We start from the raw sequence: 11,035 nt of genomic DNA, 5'->3' as shown, positions 1-11,035 counted from the left end.
CGTTCTTGGGCGAGGTTCCTGGGTCCCGTGCAGGAGGAGGGGCCAAGGAAGTTCGCTCCGGTGTTCTCGGACGAGGTTCCCGGGTCCCGCGCACGAGGAGGGGCCCAGGAAGGTCGCTCCGCGCGCCCGCCGGGAGCGGCTTTTATGTCCTGGGCCCGGGAGTGGGAGGGCAGTGGGCGGGACATAGGCGGGTAGGGGGCGGGTCGATAGGCGTGGCTAGGCGGGTTCCGGTTTCTCTCCGTCAGAGGTCGGGTTTTGCCTGCGCAGTCGACCGGTGTCTTTCCCAGGTGCGGGAAAGTTGATGGTGAAGAACCCGGAACTGCGCCATCTTGCCTCCATTTGTCCAAACAGTTAGTTCCTGAAAATAGTGGACCCCAGCAGGGCTGACTAGGAGCATGGGAATAGGGAGAGGGAGGGGATCCAAGGCCCGGAGGACCTTGCCCAGCATGCAGCCCGTAGAACTGAGGGAACGAGAGTGGGGGTGGGGATAATATACTGGCTTTTATAGAGTGACTGCAGCCCAGAAAGGTGGAAAAAACTGGGGGGGGGGACCCTGAGGACTTGAAAGACCTTGCCGAGTGTGGAGCCCTGAAGTGCACAGACCACTCAGTTGTCCCTCAGGGCCCTGGGAACCTTGCGGAGTGTGGAGTCTCTAGAGCAGAGTCGGCGTGGCTGGGGAGGTGGATTTCAGGCCAGAAACCTTCAGGGACTTGGAGCCCCAACACGTGCTAAAAACAAGGGTGGGGACACAGATCTGAAAGATTTTCGAGTACTTGGAGCCTAGAAGGGAAACTTGAAGAGAGCAGCGTGAAGAGCTCAGAAGATGGCAGAGACAACCGAGCCGGAAGAATCCAGAAAAAGAGGCAGGGACAGGACATTGGGGCTCAGAAGCATTCACAGTGCACAGGGCCCCTCCAAGGCCGCTTTCACACTGCCGGGTTTTCCTCTGCAGCTGCAGAGCTGCACTTCCCCTCTGTCCCAACCAAAATGTGTCCCTTGCAGGTCTCATAGCCCATGGACGGGATCTGGGCCTCATTTATTCAGGGGTCTCAGTCTTCAAGGAGGCCATTGTCACTCTGCTTCCCGATAGAGTCCTCTCAAATTAGTAAATGCCCCTCAAGGCGCCCAGGGTTTGTCTTTATCCCTCCCTGAAACTTCTCCTTCAGAAGGAAGAAGTTCTCGAACACCCCCAGTATTTACTGCCAGAATTTCAGCCTCTGAAATGTCCTCCTTCCTTAGACCTAGTCCGGCTCCTCATCCTCAGACCCCGTGGAGGTGTCCCCTGCAATGGGTTTACTCCAGATTGAGAGCCTCCCCTCCTCAGCAAACAACCCAGAGACTCACCCTGTACTGAGCAGCAAGCCACCACATAAACAGCCAGGAGACCTCACTTCAGCCAAATAACACTTTATTTTTGTTGTTTAATTGCTTTTGCTCCCTGAGGAAAGGGAGGAGCTCCAGAGAGCAGTGTCATCAAAATTTCCTGGTGGTTGTTAAATCGCAGCAGCAGGGGTAGGTCAGGAAACTTTTCCGGATTACTTTCTTCCTCCTGAAATTAAAGGAAACGTGCAGGACTCATAAACTGATAAAGTTTCCCGACAATTGTGCAAATATCGTGCTGGATTTCCAAATAGAAAGTTATATTTGAATTACCTGTTGCTTGTCTACGCATCCTCTTCTTCAGGAAAAACATGAGATGTTTTTGTAGCATTTCAGCAGCTTGTAAAGAAGCAAAGTGCCTCGTTGAGTACACAGGTGAGCATCTTTTTGATTAGAAGCCTCAGCATGCCGATAACGGTTTCCGTTGCTAGTTGTGGGGCATATGTCATTAATTGGTCGACACACCATTTTTCTATCACATCCGTCAGAAACTCGACCACTTTAGCCACTATCACTTCCTTGGCCACCTTCTTTATATGTGAAATAAATGAGCCCATGATAGGTGCAGTAAGGATGTTGGTTTCAGGCAAAATTATAGAATGACAGCATTCCTGGAGAGCAGAGGCATTTTATAGGTCACGTGGTGGGGGGCGGGCCAAGACGGCCAACAGGAAGCAGCTCCCCCTGCTGTTTGGGTGAGGGAGAAGGGACAAGATGGAGGAAGGTGAACAAGATGGAGCAGTACCTGTTGTTTCTGGGTTCTTCATCACCAACTTACCCGTGCACGGGAAAATGCAGCCTGTGCCCGAGAAGGTGCAGATCAACCCAGCATGCGCCAGGTGAGGTCAATCCGAAGAGATGGAAACTTACCCAGCCATGCTTATGGAGACGCCCCTATCACGCCCTTATCCCGCCCACTGCCCTCCCCCTTCCAGTACCAATGCATAAAAGTCCACTGCCGGCAGGAGCTGGTGTGACTTCTTCAGCTCCCCGCATTCGTGGACCGGGGAACCTCACCCGAGAGCGCCGGCATGACTTCCCTTGCCCCCCACACCTGAGGACCAGAGAACCTCGCCCAAGACTGTGTGCATATTTGCAATAAAAGGCTGCCGCTTTCTTATGTACTTTGGCCTCATGTTTAATTACTTAGCTCTCCTAAATTAAGTTACATTAAATTAAATTAAGACAGGTGGTGCCGAACCCAGGAGGAGACCCCTCCTCAGGGCCCCCCAAGGTCCAGGGAGCCTCCTCCTCCTTCCACGCAGCGGACGGACCAGGACCCAGACGCTGCTTTCCACACCTCCAAGTCTCCTAGGGGTGAGTACCTCTTGCCTCCCTCTCATACTCCTTGGCCAGAAGTCCTGCACAGGCCCAAGGCTTTTGGTCACCAGGTGACCCACAGGAGAGTTCCCAAAGGTAGAGACGTCTGCCCAAAGGAACTCCATTCCAGTCCACGTGAGACCCGTCCAGGACAGAGACGTCTGCCTGGAGGTAACCTCCATTCCGGCTCCAGGAGCCATCCGGTNAAGGAAATCCAGACACCCCCTCGGCCCTTTCTCCAGGTGACCAGGTTCTACTCAAGGATCTACATGCAAAGGGCCTTATTCCTAAGTGGAAGAGCCCATATACAGTAATTCTTACCACTTCTACAGCAGCCAATCTTTTAGGTCACAGTTCCTGGGTCCATTTTACCCAGTTGAAGAGAGCCTAGCCCCCTCAGGCTAAGTGGCAGTCCACCCAACTGTTGCCCATCCGTCTAAAAATAACCAAGATAGAAACAAGCTAGATGAGCCACACCCTCCTCAAATTTTCCTGTTTCCTCACTATTCTTCATCTTAACTGGCTTTTCCCTCACAAACCCCGTAGATACCCTCCTCCCCGACCCATCCCCCAACCAGTAGGTCTCCCAACTTTTTACTCTCATAGAAGACCTAGCTTGGCAGGGTGCCCTTTGTGATTTCAGCAATGTTGAACTTACTCTCTACACTTTTGCCACCATTATTATGGTTCACTCTAATCCCCCTAGTTACTCCCACTAATCCTAACTTTGTATTGAAATTTTCTATAACTGAAACCTAGTCTACAGACAACCAGGTACACTCAGTCATGCAAGGCACTGCAGAATGTCCCCCCCGAGGGCTGTCAATCTGCCCTCTCCCTAAACTTTTCCCTAAGTTCCATCACTGGAGGCCTCCCGGCCATGTGTTTCTTATATGACCAAACAGAATATAATTGTAAGAACTGCTGGCAAAAACCAACCTAGGGTGTCCATACAATTACTGCTAAATCCATCCTTTGTATGACTTCTTTGCACAATCCCAACATAAAAATATGTTTCAAAGCCCTTCACCAGGAACATATAGTCTTATTATTAATGATCCCTGGGACCCTCGGTAGGCCCAGGGAGTAAAAGGTGGACTATATGCATCATCTTCTTCCTCATATCCCACCGCAACCATCCAGGTAAAGAGAATATATGTTCAACAAGTACAACTCCCTAAGGGTGAAATGACCCTACAAAATTTAACCTCAGCTGTAAAATCTCATGAACAAAAAATACAGAAGCTGTTAAGCCCCCCAACCCCCCCCCAACAATGAGGACCCATTCTCATGGCTAACACTTATTCGCCAGGGACTTAACCCAGGCTGCCAGAGTAAGAAACCTCTCCCAATGCTTCCTTTGTGCTGCACTCGGAAAAGCTCCCTTAGTGGCAGTCCCTCTACCAGCTGCTTTCAATAACACCACTGACTCTACCAGCTCCTCTCAAGCAACATCCTTGCCTCAAGTCCCACTATACCGTAATCCACAGAGTCAAACTCTTCCTTTTTGCTACTCTACTCCCAACTCTTCATGGTGTAATCACACCCAAGCTCCCAAGGGAATCCAGATGGCCCCCGTTGGCGGCTACTTCTGGTGTAACCAAACTTTATCTAAAACTCTTAATCCCACCTCCCTCACCCAATCCCTTTGCGTTCTGGTGTCTTTAGTGCCTAGCTTAACCCTATATAGTGAAGGGGAATTGTCCGAACTAGCTTCCCAGCTCAGCTCCAGCAATAACATCCAAAAGTGGGCCGTTTTTCTTCCCTTAATTATAGAGGTTTCCCAAGCATCGTCCCTAGTAGCCTCAGGACTTGGAACAGGGGCCCTCACCCACTCGATTCAATCCACACAGACCCTCTCCACTCAGGTTCAGGAAGCCATAGAGGCTTCAGCTGAAAGCCTGGCCTCTTTACAGCGTCAGATTACCTCAGTGGCCCAGGTAGCAGCACAAAATAGGTGAGCATTAGATCTTCTTACTGCTGAAAAAGGAGGAACATGCCTCTTCCTAGGAGAAGAGTGTTGCTATTATATAAACGAATCAGGCCTGGTTGACACCAATGTCCAAACGTTAAACAAAATCAAAAGGGAGCTTCAACAATTTAATGCCCCCTTAACCCCCGGACCACTGGTATGGCTGCTGCCTGTAGTACAGCAGCTACTCCCATTCCTAATTCCCATACTAATCCTCTGCCTTGCCTTATGTTTTGCTCCCATTCTAATAAAATTTCTCTGAGCCAGGGTCCAAGAGATCACCCGAGTCACCTTCAACCAAATGCTCCTGCATCCCTACACCCAACTGCCAACCTCAGACCCTAACTATGCCCCTTAACAGCAGGAAGCAGCCAGACCGACCACAGCACCCTAAATTCTTATAATCAATAAGAGGTTGGACTGTTTGGGTGAGGGAGAAGGGACAAGATGGAGGAAGGTGAACAAGATGGAGCAGTACCTGTTGTTTCCGGGTTCTTCATCACCAACTTACCCGCGCACGGGAAAATGCAGCCTGCACCCGGGAAGATGCAGATCAACCCAGCATGCGCCAGGTGAGGTCAATCAGAAGAGATCGAAACTTACCCAGCCATGCCTATGGAGACGCCCCTATCACGCCCTTATCCCACCCACTGCCCTCCCCCTTCCAGTACCAATGCATAAAAGTCCACTGCTGGCAGGACCCAGCTTGACTTCTTCGGCCCCCTGCATTCGTGGAACAGGGAACCTCACCCAAGAGTGCCGGCACGACTTTTCTTGCCCCCCACACCTGAGGACCAGAGAACCTCGCCTGAGAGTGTGTGCATATTTGCAATAAAAGGCTGCCGCTTTCTTACGTACTTTGGCCTCATGTTTAATTACTTAGCTCTCCTAAATTAAGTTACATTAAATTAAATTAAGACACCCGCCCCAGAAACCATGCTTCTCCCATGGATCTTTGCGACCCATGGATCAGGAGATCCGCTCATGAGCTCAGGTCATAAGGGCCTTGGGTCCCGGACACAGGGCTGTGTGGAGTGTTGGCAGAGCAGCTGCTCAGACACACATAGAGACCCAGGAGTTTACATACCCTGGCCTTGGGAAGCCGGGAAAGCCAGGAGTTCCGTCTATATATTTCCCCAGGAAGGGGGCTGAATTCAGGTGTTACAGGAGTTTTTAAGAAATTATTTCAGGCAGATAGGAAAAGGGGTCCTTGGGAAGTTTTGTTTCTTTTTAAAGCAGCTCCAGAAATGAGTCTTGTCTAGCAGGAAAGCCCCATCTTTTAGAGTTCTCTGGTAACATTTGAGTGGCAAATGCTGGCCATTAGAAACTGGGTCCACCCAAACATGGTGATTCCCGCCTGCTTCTGGCCCTTGCCCCTACCTGTGCCTGACAACCTGGCCACCCCCACATATCCCCATGTATGTAGGACATCATGGCCGCCGGTACATGCATATTCAAAGGCTAGGGTGGAAGGGCCAGTTTTTCCTGGGCTACCTAAAAGACATGCCTGGTCAAACCAATCCCCTGAACCCTATGCACCTAATTAAGACACCGCCTCCTCCAGCCTCCTCAAGTAACTGCCTGGTATCCACAGCACTCGGGGTTTCCTCTTTTGGTTTTGGAGCCCCCCCTCCCTCTGTCTCAGTATGGGGAGCTTCTTTCTTCTTTCTTGCATATTAAACTCTGAGCTCCTTAAAACCACAGTATGTGTTTTTGTGTCATTTTCTCCAATTCCGCATGAGACATGAGCCCTCGTGTTCCTCCACTCATTGGAGCCATATCACAGGGAGCCAGAGAGGCTCCTTCTGTTGGCCCCACTTTCACAGCACCTCTCAAGTTAAGTCCCACTGGTTTGGCATACCAGCCAAGCAGTGGCAATACGCTGGAGACTGCCTGAGACTACTAAGTTCTGGAAGGTTGGAGCGGCTATCATCTCTGTGTTTCCATGGACTCAGACACTCTAACTTTTGGGCTCCAGGGAGTCCAGTTGGTCTGGAGCAGGAGGGGTCCCTCACAAGGCAGCACTGCTTCTGTGCCTGATAGTGGCCAGACTGTTTCTTTACATTTGACCTTGATTCATACCTCCTCACTGAGTAGGTTCTCCCTACCAAAATTTCAGGAACTCTAGCCAGGGTTATATGGTTGGTGGAAAGCCTGATCTCTTTCTGGGGTGGAGGCCCTCTGGGAATGGCAGCTGTCATCTCTGTAACTGTCAACTCAGCCTTTCCAGCCGAATCAAATGAACAAAGCTGGGAGCATCACATTTGCTGATTTCAAATTATATTACAAAGCCATAGTCAACAATACAGTATGGTAGTGGTATAAAAATAGACAGATCAATGTAACAGATGAGATAACCCAGAATGAAAGCCACACATTTATAGCCAACTGATCTTTGAGAAAGTTGATGAGAATACACTTTGGGGAAAGCACACCCTTTTCGATAATTGGTGCTGGGACAAATGAATTGTCATATGTAAAAGAATAAATCTGGACTCATTTCTTAGCATATTTATGAAAATCAATTTAAGGTGAATTATAAACTTCAAAGTAGGTACTGAAATGGTAAAAATACTAGAATACTAGAATAAACCTACAGAAAACTCTTCTGGTCATTGTAAGACCTCAAAAGTACAGGCAATGAAACAAAAAAAAGGCCAATGCAAGCTTAAACCAAACTAAAATTTTTAATTAATTAAATTCAAAAGGTACACCATTTTCCTGTCTCATCCCTAAGAAAATGGAACATTTCATCCACTAGTATTTCCATGGCATGTTCATTATAGGTGAAGTAAGTCAGCCCATGATGAGTGTAATGAGCCTTCTGTTTGTTTCAGGCAAAGTTATGTAATGGTGTTATTCCTGGAGAGGCGGGCATTTTATAGAAAGTGACGTGAAGCAGGATGGGCCAAGATGGCCAATCTGAAGCAACTGCCTTCTCCTGAATGGAAAGCACAGCAAATTCAGCACCTTGAACTGAAATATCCAGGTTCCCACATTGGGAGTGACTAGGCAACCAGCTTAACCCAGGAGATCAAAGAAATGGGGGCAGGTGATGATCCACCCAGTACTGTCACAGAGCCAAAGAAACATTCACCCACATCCAAGGGATGTAGTGAGTGAGGGCATGACCCCTCCCTGCAAACCATGCTTCTCCCATGGATTTTTGCAACCCATGGATCAGGAGATCCTCCCATTAGCTCATGCCATGAGGGCCTTGGGTCAGATACACAGAGCTGTGTCCAGTGTTGGAGGAACAGCCTCTCAGACAGAAACAGAGACCCAGACCCAGGGGTTTTATATACTCTGGCCTTGGAAAGCCAGGCAAGGCAGCAGTTCCATCTGTATGTTCCCTTAGGAAGGAGGCTGAATCCAGGGAGCCAAGGAGCCTCATTCCGTGGGCCCCACTTCCATGGCACCTCTCAAGTTAAGACCCACTGGCTTGGAATACCAGCCAACCAATGGCAATAGGCTGGAGACTGTCTGAGACTAGTTTTCTGGGGCGGTGAGGATGGCCTCCATCTCTGTGTTTCCATGGACTCAGACACTCTAGCCTGCAGGCTCCAGGGAGTCCACGTGGTCTGGTCTACCACAAGGTAGCACAGCTACTGTGCCTGATTGTGACCAGACTGTTTCATTAACTAGGACCCTGATTCATCCCTCCTCACTGGGTGGGGCCTCCCTTTGGGAATTTCAGGAACTCCAGCAGGGGTTATATGGTCGGTGGGAACCATGATCTTTTTCCAGGATAGAGCCCCTGTGGGGAGGTGCAGCCACCATCTCGGCAGTTGTCGACTCAGCCTTTCCAGCTGAAGCAAATGAACAGAACTGGGAGCATCACATTTCCTGACTTCAAATTATATTACAAAGCCACAGTCACCAGTACAGCATGGTAGTAGTATAAAAATAGACACACAGATCGATGTAACAGACTAGAGAACCCAGAAAGAAAGCTACACGTTTGTAGCCAACTGATCTTTGACAAAGCTGATAAGAATAATTATTGGGGAAAGCACACACTTTTCAATAATTGGTGCTGGGACAATTGAATTACCATATGCAGAAGAATAAATCTGGACTTCTATTTCTAACCATATTTACAAAAATCAATTTAAGGTAAATTATAGACTTAAATATATGTACTGAAATGGTACTGAATTCAAAATACAGGCAACAAAACCAAAATAGACCAATGCACATTTAAACCAAACTGAAAATTTTAATTACGTAAATTCAAAGCTTTACTGACACAAAAAGCTGCTGCACAGCTGAAAAGATAATCCTCTCAACAGAGTGAGGAGACCACCTGCACAATTGCAGAAATTATTTGTAAACTCTTTCTTTGACAAAGGACTAATATCCAGAGTAAACAAAGAACTCAACTACAACCGAAAATTCCAAAGGATCCCATTAAAAAGTGTCCAAAGGACATAAAGAGACTTTTTAAATTTTAAATTTTATTTATTTATTTATTTGTTTGTTTATTTATTCTTTTGAGAAAGGTCTTGCTCTATCACCCATGCTGCAGTGCAGTGCCATGATCTTGGCTCACTGTGACCTCTGCCTGCTGGGTTCAAGCAATTCCTGTGCCTCTGCCTCCTGAGTATCTTGCACCACAGGCCCATGCCACTGTGCTTGGCTAACTTATTGTATTTTTAGTAAAAAGAGGGTTTTGCCTTGGCCAGGCTGGTCTCTACCTTCTTGTGTCAAGTGATCCATTGGCCTCAGCCTCCCAAAGTTCTGGGATTACAGGTGTGCGCAACCGCACCTGGACAGGAGATAGTTTTTAAAAGAGCACATACCAATGGCCAAAAGCTATATGAAAACATGCTCCACAGCATGAATCGTCAGAGAAATGTTCATTAAAACCACAATGAGGCCGGGCGTGGTGGCTCACACCTGTAATTCCAGCACTTTGGAAGGCTGAGGTGGGTGGATCATGAGCTCAATAGATTGAGAACATCCTGGCCAACATGGTGAAACCCTGTCTCTACTAAAAACACAAAAAATTAGCATGGCATGGTGGCACATGCCTGTAGTACCAGCTGCCCAGGAGGCTGAGGCAGGAGAATCGCTTGAACCTGGGAGGCAGAGGTTGCAGCAAGCCAAGATCATGCCACAGCACTCCAGTCTGACAACAGAGTGAGATTCCTTCTCAACAACAACCACTACAAACACAACAACAACAAAAAACCACAATGAGATATCTTACTGCAGTCACAATGGGTATTATCAAAATGACAAAAACATAATGTATGTTGGTGTGAACGTGGAGAAAAGGAGGAATCTTACACATTTTGTTGGAAATGTGAATTAGCACAGCTTTTATGGCAAACATTATGGAGGTTTCTGAAATAACAAAAAATAAAACTATCATTCAGTCCTGCAATTTCACTACTGGGTACATACTCAAAGGAATAGATCAGAACGATGGCTGCACACATATATTTGCTGCAGCATTTTTTACAGTAGCAAAGACATGGAATCACCCTACATGTCAATCAACAGATGAATGAAGAAAATGCCATATATATCCACACTGGAATACTATTCAGTAACAAAACAGTAGAAAATCATGTCTTTCACAGCAACATAGAAGGAACTGGAGGACATTATTTTGGGTAAAACAAGCCAGGCATAGAAAGCCAAATCTCACATTTTTCACGACAGGCAGGGTGGTTCACACCTGTAATTCCCATGCTTTAGGAAAACAGTAGGAGAGGATTGCTTGATGCCTGGGTGACACAGTGAGTCCCCATCTCTAAAAGAAAAGAAAAAAGACATAGGAGGGCGGAGCAAGATGGCCGAATAGGAACAGCCCCAGTCTCCAACTCCCAGCGCGAGCGACACAGAAGACGGGTGATTTCTGCATTTTCAACTGAGGTACTGGGGTCATCTCACTAGAGAGTGCCAGGCAATCAGTGCTGGTCAGCTGCTGCAGCCCGACCAGCGAGAGCTGAAGCAGGGCGAGGCATCGCCTCACCTGGGAAGCGCAAGGGGGAAGGGAATCCCTTTTCCTAGCCAGGGGAACTGAGACACACAACACCTGGAAAATCGGGTAACTCCCACCCCAATACTGTGCTTTAAGCAAACGGGCACACCAGGAGATTATATCCCACACCTGGCGGGGAGGGTCCCGCAGCCACGGAGCCTCCCTCATTGCTAGCACAGCAGTCTGCAATCTAACCACAAGGCAGCAGCGAGGCTGGGGGAGGGGCGCCCACCATTGCTGAGGTGTAAGTAGGTAAACAAAGCTGCTGGGAAGCTCGAACTGGGTGGAGCTCACAGCAGCTCAGGGAAACCTGCCTGTCTCTGTAGACTCCACCTCTGGGGACAGGGCACAGCTAAACAACAACAACAAAA

At 48.4% G+C, this 11,035-nt stretch overlaps 1 long non-coding RNA gene across 2 annotated transcripts in view; it reads right to left on the bottom strand.

Annotated features, from left to right (window-relative positions):
* Positions 1–29: 29 nt before the first annotated feature.
* Positions 30–11,035, bottom strand: part of LOC108522839 (uncharacterized) — a 42,975-nt gene continuing 31,969 nt past the window's right edge. Inside the window, exons 2-5 of one of the 2 annotated variants that reach the window (XR_001883616.1) lie at positions 1,654–2,067; positions 1,345–1,549; positions 571–728; positions 30–358 (exon numbers count right to left, since the gene is read on the bottom strand). This is a non-coding gene — a long non-coding RNA (uncharacterized LOC108522839). The remainder of the gene's footprint in view (positions 359–570; positions 729–1,344; positions 1,550–1,653; positions 2,068–11,035) is intronic. The other variant, XR_001883617.1, reaches the window with a different exon arrangement.

The sequence above is a fragment of the Rhinopithecus bieti genome, unplaced genomic scaffold, assembly GCF_001698545.2.
Source record: "Rhinopithecus bieti isolate Rb0 unplaced genomic scaffold, ASM169854v2 scaffold_70486, whole genome shotgun sequence".
NCBI lineage: Eukaryota > Metazoa > Chordata > Mammalia > Primates > Cercopithecidae > Rhinopithecus > Rhinopithecus bieti.
The sequence above is the reverse complement of the archived record's forward strand: the minus strand, read 5'-3'. Positions and strand labels throughout refer to the sequence as shown.